We start from the raw sequence: 14,524 nt of genomic DNA, 5'->3' as shown, positions 1-14,524 counted from the left end.
TACTTTGTTGATGCACGTGCGGCTACTGCACACACAATTCACAAACACAGAAAATAATTTTTTTTTTGGTTTGGACTGGAGTGTACTTTGGGGGTTACAGCACCCTTTAACGGTCAAGCCAGCCGGCCCTTTACTTATGACACAGGCGCACGCTTGGCACTACTTTGTTGATGCACGTGCGGCTACTGCGCACACAATTCACAAACACAGAAGATATATATTTTTTGGTTTGGAGTGTACTTTGGGGGTTACAGCACCCTTTAACGGTCAAGCCAGCCGGCCCTTTACTTATGACACAGGCGCACGCTTGGCACTACTTTGTTGATGCACGTGCGGCTACTGCGCACACAATTCACAAACACAGAAAATAATTTTTTTTTTGGTTTGGACTGGAGTGTACTTTGGGGGTTACAGCACCCTTTAACGGTCAAGCCAGCCGGCCCTTTACTTATGACACAGGCGCACGCTTGGCACTACTTTGTTGATGCACGTGCGGCTACTGCGCACACAATTCACAAACACAGAAGATATATATTTTTTGGTTTGGAGTGTACTTTGGGGGTTACAGCACCCTTTAACGGTCAAGCCAGCTGGCCCTTTACTTATGACACAGGCGCACGCTTGGCACTACTTTGTTGATGCACGTGCGGCTACTGCGCACACAATTCACAAACACAGAAAATAATTTTTTTTTTGGTTTGGACTGGAGTGTACTTTGGGGGTTACAGCACCCTTTAACGGTCAAGCCAGCCGGCCCTTTACTTATGACACAGGCGCACGCTTGGCACTACTTTGTTGATGCACGTGTGGCTACTGCGCACACAATTCACAAACACAGAAAATAATTTTTTTTTGGTTTGGACTGGAGTGTACTTTGGGGGTTACAGCACCCTTTAACGGTCAAGCCAGCCGGCCCTTTACTTATGACACAGGCGCACGCTTGGCACTACTTTGTTGATGCACGTGCGGCTACTGCGCACACAATTCACAAACACAGAAAATAATTTTTTTTTTGGTTTGGACTGGAGTGTACTTTGGGGGTTACAGCACCCTTTAACGGTCAAGCCAGCCGGCCCTTTACTTATGACACAGGCGCACGCTTGGCACTACTTTGTTGATGCACGTGCGGCTACTGCGCACACAATTCACAAACACAGAAAATATATATTTTTTGGTTTGTAGTGTACTTTGGGGGTTACAGCACCCTTTAACGGTCAAGCCAGCCGGCCCTTTACTTATGACACAGGCGCACGCTTGGCACTACTTTGTTGATGCACGTGCGGCTACTGCGCACACAATTCACAAACACAGAAAATAATTTTTTTTTTGGTTTGGACTGGAGTGTACTTTGGGGGTTACAGCACCCTTTAACGGTCAAGTCAGCCGGCCCTTTACTTATGACACAGGCGCACGCTTGGCACTACTTTGTTGATGCACGTGCAGCTACTGCGCACACAATTCACAAACACAGAAAATATATTATTTTTTTAGCACTTGGGGGGAGCACCCCTGATGGACAGAGCACCCCCTGGACAACAGTACAGCACCCCTTTAAGACTGGGACACTGTACAGGACTTTGGAGTGGACACAGCCCCTATGGAGAACTGACTGCACAACACAGTCCAGCAAGCCCCTATGGACTTTGAAGTAGTGGACACAGCCCCTATTAACAACAGCAGCACAGCACAACACAGCCAGCCCCTATGGACTTTGAAGTAGTGGACAACAGCAGCACAGCGCAGCACAGCACTGCACAACACTACTCTGCACTACACTACACTACACTACACAGCCCAGCCAGCCCTAACTCCCACCCTCCCTCTTCACTGTCCACAGCCGAGTGAGAAAATGGCACCGACGCGGGTACCTTATATAGGATCCAAAACCCGCGAGACTCGGAAGGCGGGATGATGACGTTTTGCCTCGATTTCAGATCCGAGTCAGGCGGGAAACGTCGAGCCTGACTCGGATCTGCCTCGGATCGGGGGGGCTCGGGGGGGTTCGGATTTCAGAAATCCGAACCCGCTCACCCCTAATATATACACATATTGTTTCCCATATTTTTCTCACTTTTCACCAACTTTTTTTGTTTGTTAAAAACTGAGCTTTTCATATTTACCCTCCCCCTTCTCCCACTAACCCTCCCCATTAGTGCCTAAACATAACGCTCCCCCTTTCATGCCTAGACCTAACCCTCCCCCTTTGTGCCTAAGTCTAAACCTCCCCCTTTTGTGCCTAACCCCCCCCAACACCTAATGCTAACCCTGCTAGGCTACCTAGACCTAACACTCCGACCCCCCATCTCCCACGGCTAACAGGTAGAATGCCCCCCGGCTTATCTAGTTTGGGCGTCTTGTCTGTATTCCGGCGTCTGTATTTTGACGTCTATCTAAATCCCGTGTAGGGCTTCCACTGTCAGGATTCAGACCGGCGGCATTCCGTCCACTGGTCTGGTCTATACATAATATAAAGTAAAAGGGTGCATTTGCGAACAGCGGTGACAGTGGCCACAAAACAGGAAGGTGGCATGCTGCCCATAAAACCCCTGACAGCGAGCAGGAATACATCCACCATTGAGTTTAAAGGTTGGTGTTGCCTTGACATTAGTGTAGCATAATGTGTAAGGGGTATTACTGTGTGTGGCGTAATGTGTAAGGGGCATTACTGCATGGGGCATAACTTGGTGTAAAGGGCATTACTGTGTGGGGGATTATATATTGTGTAATGGGCATTACTGTGTGGGACATAATAAGGTGTAAGGGGCATTAATATGTGGGACATAATAAGGTGTCAGTGATCACGAAATACGCGATATAGCGCATTTTTACGCGGGAGGGGAAGAAAATGACTGGGTCCCTCACTTGTGTGCTTGCCGTAGAGCAGCCAATCACTGCCCACTGTGGTTGGCTGGGGAGATGCTGCCGGCGGTGATTGGCTGCTGCAGTGCACACACAGCTGGCGCAGTGGCCAATCACCGCATGCGGCACCTCGAGCAATCATTTCCGGCAGACTTCACCAATCAATCACCGCTGGCGGCGTCTCATGATTCAATCGCCGCCAGATGAAATACGTCTGCAGCACCCACTAGTGCCCTGTATAACTTGTGTCCTATTATATTAATAGGGGGGCAAACTACTGTACCCCTTTCTGCTCTCCTGTGTAGTCTCCTCTCCCACCCCTGTGCCCCCTGTTCCCCTTCTGGTCTCCTGTGTACTCTGCCCTCCCACCCCTGTTCCCCTCTCCCCATGTCTGTAACCCTTCTGCACTCCTGTGTAGTCTCCCCTCCCACCTGTGCCCCCTGTTTCCCTCTACCTATGTCTGTACATGTTCTGCGCCCCTTCTGATTTCCTGTGCAGGGCCATAACTAGGGCAGTGCGACCTGTGCCATGGCGCAGGGCACCGCAGGAGAGGGGGTGCTGTTTGGGCCTGTCAATTTTCTGTTTATTATCATTCTCACTTGTAGCTTCCTCTTCTTTTATCACCAGCATGTCCAGGCCTCACCTATCTTTTCCCTGGCCCTTCCCCATGAAGTCATGGCCCTTTTTTGGGGTGTTTCTTCTTATGTCCCTATTTGAAAAATAGGGGGGGCACCAATGCTCTTTCTGGCACAGGGCATCAAAAAGTCTAGGTACGGCTCTGCTCCTGTGTACTCTGCCCTCCCACCTCTGTGCCCCATTTTCCCCTCCCCCCATGTCTGTACCCCTTCTGCTCTCCTGTTTTCTCTGCCCTCCCACCTGTGCCCCCTAATCCCCTATCCTCCTTTTGTCTGTACCCCTTCTGCTATCCTGTGTACTTCCTTTCCCACCTGTGCCCACTGTTCTCCTCAAGTCTGTACCCTTCTGCTGTTCTGTGCATTTTTACGCGCTACAGGCAGTGATGCATAAATTGTCATCGGACCCAGACACTGTGGAGTAGGACCCCAATTTTTTAAACTGAGGTGTCCCTGGGACCCACACTTTTTTATGTTCAGCGCGATCACTGGGTGTAAGGGGCATTACTGTGTGATGTAACTTGAATGAGAGGCACTACTCTGCAGTGTAATATGACAAAGGGGTACTATGGTGTGGCATAATTTGAATTGGGGCCCTCCCAGCAAACACACAACACTTTTTTTGGGCATGCGCCTGCGGCGCGCACCCTACCTGTTTCTGTTGTGAAGGGGGACACCAATGCTCTTTATGTCCACAGGTCATCAAAATGTGTAGTAACAGCTCTACTTTGGTGTATACTGTATACAGATGTATACAGATGTGTCATCCTCTGTGCTCAGCACCCCTGCCCTAAAAAATTCCTACAGTGAACACAATCTAATCCTCTACAACTGCTAGGCCAGGGCTTGGTCAGTTGGGAAAATGGCTTACCTTTACTTTGTGCGTGATCTACACCAATGAAGTGCCAGCTTTACCTAACAGAACCAACCAAATTCCAAATGTTTAAATATGACACATGTTTAAATCCCCTGCAGGCTGTGCTCTTTTGTGTGTATTTTAATAGAGAATGATGTATACTTTTATGTTCTAATATTAACTATATGTGTGTAAGAGCATAGACTAAGATGTGGGAGGAGTCAGGATTAGTAAAGGGAGGAGTCTTTGCCAGGAGCCAGATGCTGAAACCGAGGTGGGCCTGTGCGCTTTAAAATGCCAGGGCCTATTTTAGTCCCAGTCCGGCCCTGCCTGGTAATGACAATTGTCCATTTGCTCACAAACACTGGAAAATAGCCAAAAATGGTTGTTTCTGACAAATTGGTTAAAACACACAAATTTAACCAATTTGAACAACTTTTTTGTCCTTTTTTCAGTGTTTAAAACCATATGATCGACTGTCATTTGCTCCCAACTGTGAGATGACAGTTGGGAGCGGATTGGCTGGCACCTTATCACTTTCTTATCACTTTTCACTCTGTCTCCTAACACTGCTTAGTAAATAGACCCCTAAGCGGCACTCAGATATGCAAGTATTGTATATCAAATTAATCAGCACATCTGCTGGTGTGTCCTAGTCGCATCGTATTGTGACTTACACGCATATTTGGCAAAAAAGATGTCTGATGCTAGTGGAGTCTCAAATGACCTGGCGCGCCATGAAGGGATTTTTAGCTCGTCTGCAGCAAAGATGTATAAGGACACATCTGTAGATTTCATCTTTACTAGAAAGCATATTTTGAAGATAGAGCCTCAGGAGTAGTAGACCCAAGATAGGTAAATAGTGATGTTAATATCTTCCTGGTATATATGGATATTTATAAAAATATATATGTTTGCTATGGACTGCATTCCTCATAAGTTATTATGATTTCTGGGTGTCAGAGCCAATAGAGTACAGTATATTTCATCTGTTCTCTCTCCATGATTTTGAGGTGAAAGATTGTTAAAATCACAAATGGCATTGCACTTTCCCAACCAAGAATACGTTTTTTTTTCCCAAACTCCTGGGGGTCGTGCATGGGAAATGTGACTTTTGTGATAATGCCATTTGCCTCATTTGCTATAGTGCAAAATCACCATGCCAAAACCCTGCTAACTTTGGGGTCTATTCATCACTACAAGCAGAGCGGCAGTGGTAATTCAATATTCAACTCGCTGCAAGCTGCTTTGGTAGATACTAAATTAACAGAGCAATTTTACATTGTTCAGTGTGGAAACAGTTGATTCAAAATCAGCTGTCTCCACATCGCTGCTGTATTATCAGTAAAGCTTTGCATTGCTGTTTTTGAGTTCAAGCATGCATGTGAAGATAGCCGCCATCCAGCAGAGGGATTCAAACTGGGCAGGAGGGATTCAAATGGATCCATTTTTGCATCCCTGACCTCCTTCCAATAGGAAGGAGAGGAAGGAATGGAATCCAATGCCAACCTCACGTAAGTTACTCCATTCAAGGTCGGAAAATGTTGTATTTTAGGAGCTTTATGAATTTAGGTCCTCATACTATTGTATGGGGACAGCATGTTAGATCGGGACTGAAAGCTGAGCGGGTGATACAGTATCTGTGATATCTCCTGCATTACCTTTCTAATGAATGGCCACAATACTTAATTTCTGTGAAATCTTCTGTATTAGGCTGTTAGTCCATAGGGGTGATACATAAAATACATAAAATTATGCAGAAATTGTAGTTTCTGCATATATTTATGAAAATCCATGTTAATAAATAGGTCTCATAGGGCTCTATTTATTAACATTATTTTTACTAAAATAAAGTGAAAAAGGGTGTTTTCACACCCTTTTCACATTATTTTAGTTTCACCTGTATTTATTACAGGGCAATTGGAGTAGAATTAGTAAAATTCTACTCCAACCCCCAGTATCACTTATTTTTAGTAAAGCAGATCGCATTTCCCATAATTGTAATGGGAAATGTGATCTGTGTGCAAGTTACTAAAAATAAATTGTAAAAAAATACAGAGGGAAGCCCTGTGATAATAACGCCACCTGGAGGTGGCGTTATCCAGGGTCTCCCCCGGTTACCGGGCTCCCACTCTGCTCTAACGGGGAGAGCAGAGGCGGGAGCCGGTACCAGTAATCAGCTGTGTGGTCTAAAGAGACCGCAAGCTGATTGCTGTAAAAAAAAGAAAAAAAAAATTAAACATTTTTTTTTTCACTTACCTGAATCCAGGGACCGGTGATCGGGCCTCCGGTGATGGCTCCTCTCCGGTCAGCTGGTCTCCCACAGTGCACTGGGGCCCGGTCATCAGGTGATCGGGCCCCAGTGCAGTATGGGAGATCACCTGATCGGGAAGCCCGGAGAAGACCACCGGAGGCCAGGAGGATGCAGGTAAGTGTAATGAAGGGAGGGGGGGTCGCGGGGGGGGGAGGGGGGGTCGCGGGGGTCCGCGATCGTGGGGGGCGGGGCTTAGTGCCGGGGGCGGGGCTTAGCATCGGTGGGGGGATAGTAGCAGTGGTCGGTCGGCGCATGCGCGTGCTCTTAGTCGCGGTATTTTTTCCGAAAATACCGCGACTAGAGTGCGGATGGGATCCGCAGGGACAGAGCTTTATCGCAAGCTCTGTCCCTGCAAGGGATTTATAGTAAATCCCTGTGATATTACCTGAATTCGCAATGCGAATTCACTCGGTAATATCACACTACAATCCGCATTCAATATGCGGATTGTAGTAAATAGAGCCCATAGTGCTTTAACTTTATCTGTGTATAATCATTTTTATTCCACTAAGGGGCGCCAAAATCTAAATTTGCTTATCAAAAATATTAAGCTTGGGCAGTGAAATATTTATGCAACACAGTGTGTGTGAACGTTTGGCAGGGACTAATACGAATAACATATATTTTATGTACATCTCTACATAAACTGATGTTGGAATAGGCATTACCCCATTTGTCTACTTTGTTTTATTATAGTGTGAAATCACCCTGCTGACAGGGTGAAATTCATGTAATACAGTATGTGTGAGTCTCTGTGTGTTAGTAATTTAGGCCCTCATTCAGAGCCGTACGCTCTGAGCAGAGCGCACGCTCTGAATGAGGGCCGGGCTCCATTTTCATGGAGCGTCCTCCTGGATGCTCGTATAGCTGTGGGTCACCACCCACAGGCTATACGAGCGTGCATTGTGATGGCCGCGATGGTCGAGACCATCGCGACCATCGAAATTGCGAGCCGGAGCCTGCGGTTGAGGTTTTCAACCGCAAGCTCCGGAGTGATTTTGGCTCTATCAGAGCCAAAATCACTCCCACTGACATCACTAGTGATGTCAGTGGGCCGGCTTCTGACGGGAGGCGTTCCCGTGGGAACGCCCCCGTCAGGGAGGCACGCCCCCGGCACGCCCACCAAAGGGGGCGTGCTGTCAATCAACATTGACAGCACGCCCCCTTTGATCGGACACAACGAGCGAAGGACTTTCCTTCGCTCGTCGCGTCTGGCGCATGCGCACGACGGAGCTCCCTCCGTCGTGCGCATGCTCAGTCCATAACATCGACCCACTTGCGAGCGGACAGCCGCTCGCGAGTGGGTCTGAATCAGGCCCTTAATCTGTAAACTCCAATGGGGCAAGGAATAAAATGAACTAATATAAATAACATATATTCTCAATCTGGGCCTGATTCAGTAAGGATCGTTATTGTGATCGCAACAGGGATTATGCACGCAGTCTCACTGTGAAGGTATGCTAATGATTGCAATCGCATTGCCATCGCAGCCTAACATAAGGACGCTCACTTTACCTTACACACATCTGTAATACTTAGCAAGTCTGAGACACATCGAGTACAATCGGAGCCTCACACACACTTGCACAAGGTCAGACCTTACTTGTGAATTGCTAATCTCATCGCACGCAGTGAAAGCCCAAGTTGTGTATGGCATTGCAGTGGCTAATTTATGCACGCCCCTATAATGGCGTTCAAACGCACTGGCACGCCTGCATTTCGCTGACCACCCCCCCGTCACCACCCCCCCCAAGTACCACGGTACTTCCTGGCAATCACTCTGCGATGGGTCGGTCTGCATAGACACTGCGATCGAGGAAGGAGTCTTTGCACACATGTACTGCAATGTATATGCAGAACACAACAATCAGGCGATTGCGTGGAGTGGCCACACTCTCTTAGAACAAAAAAAATATAAAATCCTAGTTATAGTGCCGCAAAGTGTCACTACGTGCTGGGGAGGGTGGTGCTTCTGAGCCCCTCGGCCCAGCGTAAGTCTAGGGGGGCACAATCAGTGTGATCGCTCTCCCCCACAGGCAGAGGAAACTGCTACTTGGCAGCAGCAAGCAGTCTCCCACTGCAGCTCAGTGTGTGCTGGGCTGCTGACAGGTAAGAGGGGGCCACGTAATTAGTACCTACTCCCCTTCCCTCTCAGCGCCCCTGATTGTCTTGGCTTTGATAAATCAGCTTAGTAAATCTGTCTGAGTGTGTGTGTTAGGAATTTTACACTGTAAGCTTCAATGGGGCAGGGACTGGTATGAATGATATATACAGCGTTGCATAAATGACATAGGGGGTTTACAGGATTTACTAAGCAGTGTTAGGAGACAGAGTGAAAAGTGATAAGAAAATGATAAGGTGCCAGCAAATCAGCTCCCAACTGTCATTTTTCAAACACAGCCTGTGAGATGACAGTTGGGAGCTGATTGGCTGGCACCTTATCACTTTCTTATCACTTTTCACACTGTCTCCTAACACTGCTTAGTAAATAGACCCCATAAATCAGTTATATGATGTTTATTTTAGGTTATCACAAAATCTCTGGGGGTGGTGATAATAAGTATGACTTGCAAGCTATGTAGGAATATTTTCTGTTTTATTCCCTTCCACTATATCCTTTTATTTTTCTCATTGTATTTATTTGATACTTTAATTATGTAATTATATTGATATTTGCTTTGATAAATAACATGTTGTTTGAATGTGTTATTGTCAAGTTTATGAGTGCTTACTCTTTTATCTGTAGATATTTTTGCAAATATACGCAAATCTTACGCACAATTATCAAAGTAAAAAATATGTGTGAAAAGCTGGATAAACCAGTACTACTGTAATTAATAAACATAATGACCTGCAGAAAAAGCAGATATATGAAATAAAGACTGGTGCAATGAAGTATATATTTGTAGTGTACAATATTACATTTCCTTTATCTAAATCATTGTTTGGCAATACAGTCTTATATTGATATCTAAATAGCGTTACCTAAAATAGGGTGTCACATGTGTTGGGGGTGTGGGGGCAACAGGACCCTATTTGCTCCCCTTGCCATTGGTAACTGAAGATGTATGAAAGACCAGAAAATCTGCAAATTTTTTGATTAATTTTCTAATACATTTTGTGTATGTAATACTGTAAATCGGCAATTTGCAGGGGTCTATAAATTAAAAAATCTGGACTTAAAGAAAATGGTTTAGTGTGTGCGTATATATATGTGTGTGTGTTTCCACTCCAGGGTCCCCAATCTTTTTCACTCCCATTCCTGGGGGATCAGGAAAAGGCCTTTTTGTACTGCAAACAGTGACATACTCTTATTTGTGTGAGCCTCCATAGAGGAACCTTCCCTGCCCTGACACTCTGTCATTGGTTTTAAGTTAACTATGTCACTGGGACACTTTATCTCCCTTTTATATTGGAAACTATCCCATGCTGTCAAGCGCTAGTTGAGGATTTGTGGATGGAGCAAACTAGCATTTAATACAAATAATAATAAGTTTGTGTTTAATTTTGAACAGCGCTGTCCCTTTGAAAGCATAATCACCATGGGCATCTATGGATGGAGTGGATGATCCTAGAGTCAGAAACTAATATTCCCAAAAAATCCATTTGCCTGACTGTGGGCCTGATTCTGAGATGTACGCTAATGCTGCCGCAGCTACAAATTCATATGCAAAAATATACAGATGTTGCATCCACCGGAATATGTATTGAGACGCCCACCAGCAACTTTGCGAATCCAAGTGACTGTGTTCAACTACGCAGCTCGGCAGCAGATCAGTGGATTATCAAACTTCTATCACACTATGGTCGCACAAAATGACCACCAGAGCTGAGATGCTGGAGCCATTTTCACTGTGTATGGGATCACAGTCACAGGCAGAGACATGCCACAAAAATGCTCGCAAAACACACCTGCCACTACCAGACGCCCACAAACTGTCCTTGTCTGTCAATCAATTTGCAAATATATCCTCAGTGCGAGAGAAACCACAAATTAAACTTGACGCATGCACAATTCGACTCAGACATATGTACAGACCACTGAAAATCACTCAACTGTGTAAGCACCGGCATTGTGTACATCTCTGTTCTGTTATGACCGGATCATTACACTAAAAGGCATTGCATTCATAATTATTATTTTTTTTAAATACAAACAGGTCTCTCCAAAAAAAAAAATACATCTTCAGAAATTACGTCTACTTTTGGAGAAGCTTATTTTGATATAGGCCCTCATTCAGAGCCGTACGCTCTGAGCAGAGCGCACGCTCTGAATGAGGGCCGGGCTCCATTTTCATGGAGCGTCCTCCCGGACGCTCGTATAGCTGTGGGTCACCACCCACAGGCTATACGAGCGTGCATTTTGATGGCCGCGATGGTCGTGACCATCGCGACCATCGAAATTGCGAGCCGGAGCCTGCGGTTGAGGTTTTCAACCGCAAGCTCCGGAGTGATTTTGGCTCTATCAGAGCCAAAATCACTCCCACTGACATCACTAGTGATGTCAGTGGGCCGGCTTCTGACAGGAGGCGTTCCCGTGGGAACGCCCCCGTCAGGGAGGCACGCCCCCGGCACGCCCACCAAAGGGGGCGTGCTGTCAATCAACATTGACAGCACGCCCCCTTTGATCGGACACAACGAGCGAAGGAAAGTCCTTCGCTCGTCGTGTCTGGCGCATGCGCACGACGGAGCTCCCTCCGTCGTGCGCATGCTCAGTGCAGACCATCGACCCACTTGCGAGCGGACAGCCGCTCGCGAGTGGGTCTGAATCAGGCCCATAGTTCACTAATGTTATTAGTCTTAAAAATTAAAAAAAAAATATAGCTTTTTTTAGCTACCTTTTTTTAGAATTTTATGATTTAAATAGAAAAGGAAAATTATCACCATATACTGTAAACACAGTATTTTAATGTATATTCCTTTTTGGAGGTTGAAGTTTTATTTTAGAAACCAGGGGATTTCTTTAAATTTGCTGAGAAACAGTCTCAGCAGTTCCTCACACCTTATCAAATGTCAACTTTTTAACACCTTTAAATTGGGTCAGATGTAGTCACGCTACAGCCATGGTGTAGGAACACCTAGGCCCACAATGTCTTCATTACATAACTGACATAATCATGCAACAAAGGTGAAATTAGTTATTTTCTCTACGTGTATACTGAAATGCCAAAAACACTCCAAAAATATATTTTTAAGATGGTGTCAGTTCTTGTAAGCAAACTTCAAAAACTTTCAGCTTTTGAAGTTTGTTGAATATGCGACAATGATCAATGGACCCATTACTTATTACATATGGATACTAGTGTTTCAACATATGTACCAGGCCCAACAAGCTTAATCAGTAGTCCGCTAAGAGTTTAATTGCTCAGTGCGTATGTGCTGTCACTAAGGTATCAGGTAGTATTCAAGTCTGAATATTTAGTGTCAGCCAGGGGTGGATTGGGAATTTAAAGTGACCCTGGAAATAGTTTTTAAAGTGGCCCTATGTGCACGCACTCAAAAAAGTAGATGTGGCCTTGTTGCAAGGGGCATGGCATAATGTGAAAAGCCATGCCTGCAAGCCACTCCACCAGGAGAGAAGGGGAGACCCTGGGGTAAATGGGGTGCACGTTGAGATTCTAGGTGGGGGCGGAGGGCTGGTTAGGGAGAGCAGGGGGTAGACACTGAGCTGGCTAGAAGGCACTGGGGGTGCCACACGAAGTGCAGCAGTGAAGAGTGGCCAATCCACCCCTGAATATATATATATATACATCTATTTTTATAGACGAATAGGTTCAGGAACCCTGGGGGGGGCAGAGATGGGTGGAGCTACAATGGGGATAGGGCATCAATTGGTCCTTAACACATTTGTTTTTAAAAATTGTTAAAGTTTGGGCTGTGGGGGTGGGTTTTATTATAACATCAATCTATCATATAAGTATATACTGTATAACTACAAATACAGAAAATATATGAAAGAAAACTGCTGTAAATTCACACACACCCATGGAAAACCAGAATCCATACTAAATATATAGGAAAAGTCACATTAAGCCACAACAATACATGGAAGAAAAGCAAGATATATATTAATGCTGGAAAAGTCAGATCCACATAAATAACTTTGAATAAGCCAGATCCACATAAAATACATTAAAAAAAGCCAGATCCACATACTGTAAAATACATTTAAAAAAACAGATCCACGTGAAAACATTGAAAAAGCCAGATACACATAAAATACATTGATAAAACCAGGTGCACATAAAATACATTGATAATGCCAGATCCAGATAAAATACATTGAAAAAGCCAGATCCACATACTGTAAAATACATTTAAAAAAAACATCCACGTGAAAACATTGAAAAAGCAAGAGCCACATAAAATACATTGATAAAACCAGGTGCACATAAAATACATTGATAATGCCAGATCCACATAAATAGGTATTATGGCAAGACAAGTACCACCAACACAATTGTACAGTTCATATGGGGAAGCCTTCATTGGCAAAAACTGGAAAATGTTACTGCTGTCAGGGTTTTTGCCAGTGATAGCAAAGTGAGAGGGAAAAACAAAATAAATCAGAGGATTGTGCTTGCCTGCCATGCTCAGGTTTTCCACATGCTTCTGATTGTCAGCCAGCAGGACTCCATCGCCTTCAAAGGGGATGGCAGGAAGAGGAAAAGTGGTTTGTGAAGGGCACAGGGGAAAAGTGAGTGGTGGGGGCACAAGGGAAAGATGGGTGGTGGGGCACAGGGTAAAAGTGGGTTGTGGGGAAATATATAGGAGACCAGCGATGTCTGGATATGGGAGGGCTGCAACTTGGGTGAATAACAGGACTGGGAAGACTACCTGGGGTATGCAGGGCAGGGACTCAATCTGGACTAGAAGGGAACATGGCATGGAGTGCTGACTTGGTAGCACAGGGCAGGGAAGGTTGGACCTGGGGGGCACAGGACAGGGTATGCTGAACTAGGGAGGCACATGACAAGGAATGTTGGATTGGGGGGGTGCAGGCTAGGGAAGGTTGGGACTAGGGAAGGGCACAAGGTTATATATAAATTATAGAAGGGAAGGAGGGGGATTGGCGCCGGCTGCGAGATAGTTGCAGTCGCGGACCGGGCAGCCATTCATTTATAAAAAATTAAAATGTCCTGCACTTTGTGCAAACAGCAGCTCAATATTGAGTAAGTATTTTTAAAACATAAGCATAAAAGCATAATAATCCTACAAACATCAGTTTATAAAAGTAAATAAATAAAAATATTTGCATAAATGTTTATAGTCTTTTAAGACTGATGTGGGAGTGGTAGCCATCCATTTATATTAATACCCTGGAGACACTGGCCGTCTAGCTGCAGCTGGGGATCCATCCAGGGACACTTATTACATTAAGAGACACACAGCCGCCACGGCATTTTGAATATGGCACAGCCACGAGCCAGTCAGAGCTCGCGGACCGGCAGCCAATCAGGAGCGGCTGCTCCTGATTGGCTGCCAGGACCGCGAGCTGTAATTGGCTTCCTCCCGCTCCATATTCAATATCTCGTAGTCACAGTGGCTTTCAGTGTCTCTTATTAGTGTCCCTTGATGGATTCCAGGTGCTGGAACGCTGTTCCTGATGACGTCATTTTTTAAAAGAGCTTAAGGATTGATGTTCCAGACAGTCCCGGCTCAAAAATAGCCCTGTATACGGGACATGCTGGGGCAGAGAGCAGACTGTTATTACACATGTGTTCAGTCCTCTCCCCTGAACACCCGCCCTGCTCAGCATTAGGGCTCCGCACACATCCAGGGCTCACCTCACTCCCTGAAGCTGCTGGACACCTCTGCTTCTCCTTTGTTATCCTGCCACTGCTTGCCAAGACAGTCAGGGGG

Source organism: Taudactylus pleione, unplaced genomic scaffold (assembly GCF_031769625.1).
Source record: "Taudactylus pleione unplaced genomic scaffold, aTauple2 ptg000099l, whole genome shotgun sequence".
In the NCBI taxonomy this organism is placed as follows: domain Eukaryota; kingdom Metazoa; phylum Chordata; class Amphibia; order Anura; family Myobatrachidae; genus Taudactylus; species Taudactylus pleione.
The sequence above is the reverse complement of the archived record's forward strand: the minus strand, read 5'-3'. Positions refer to the sequence as shown.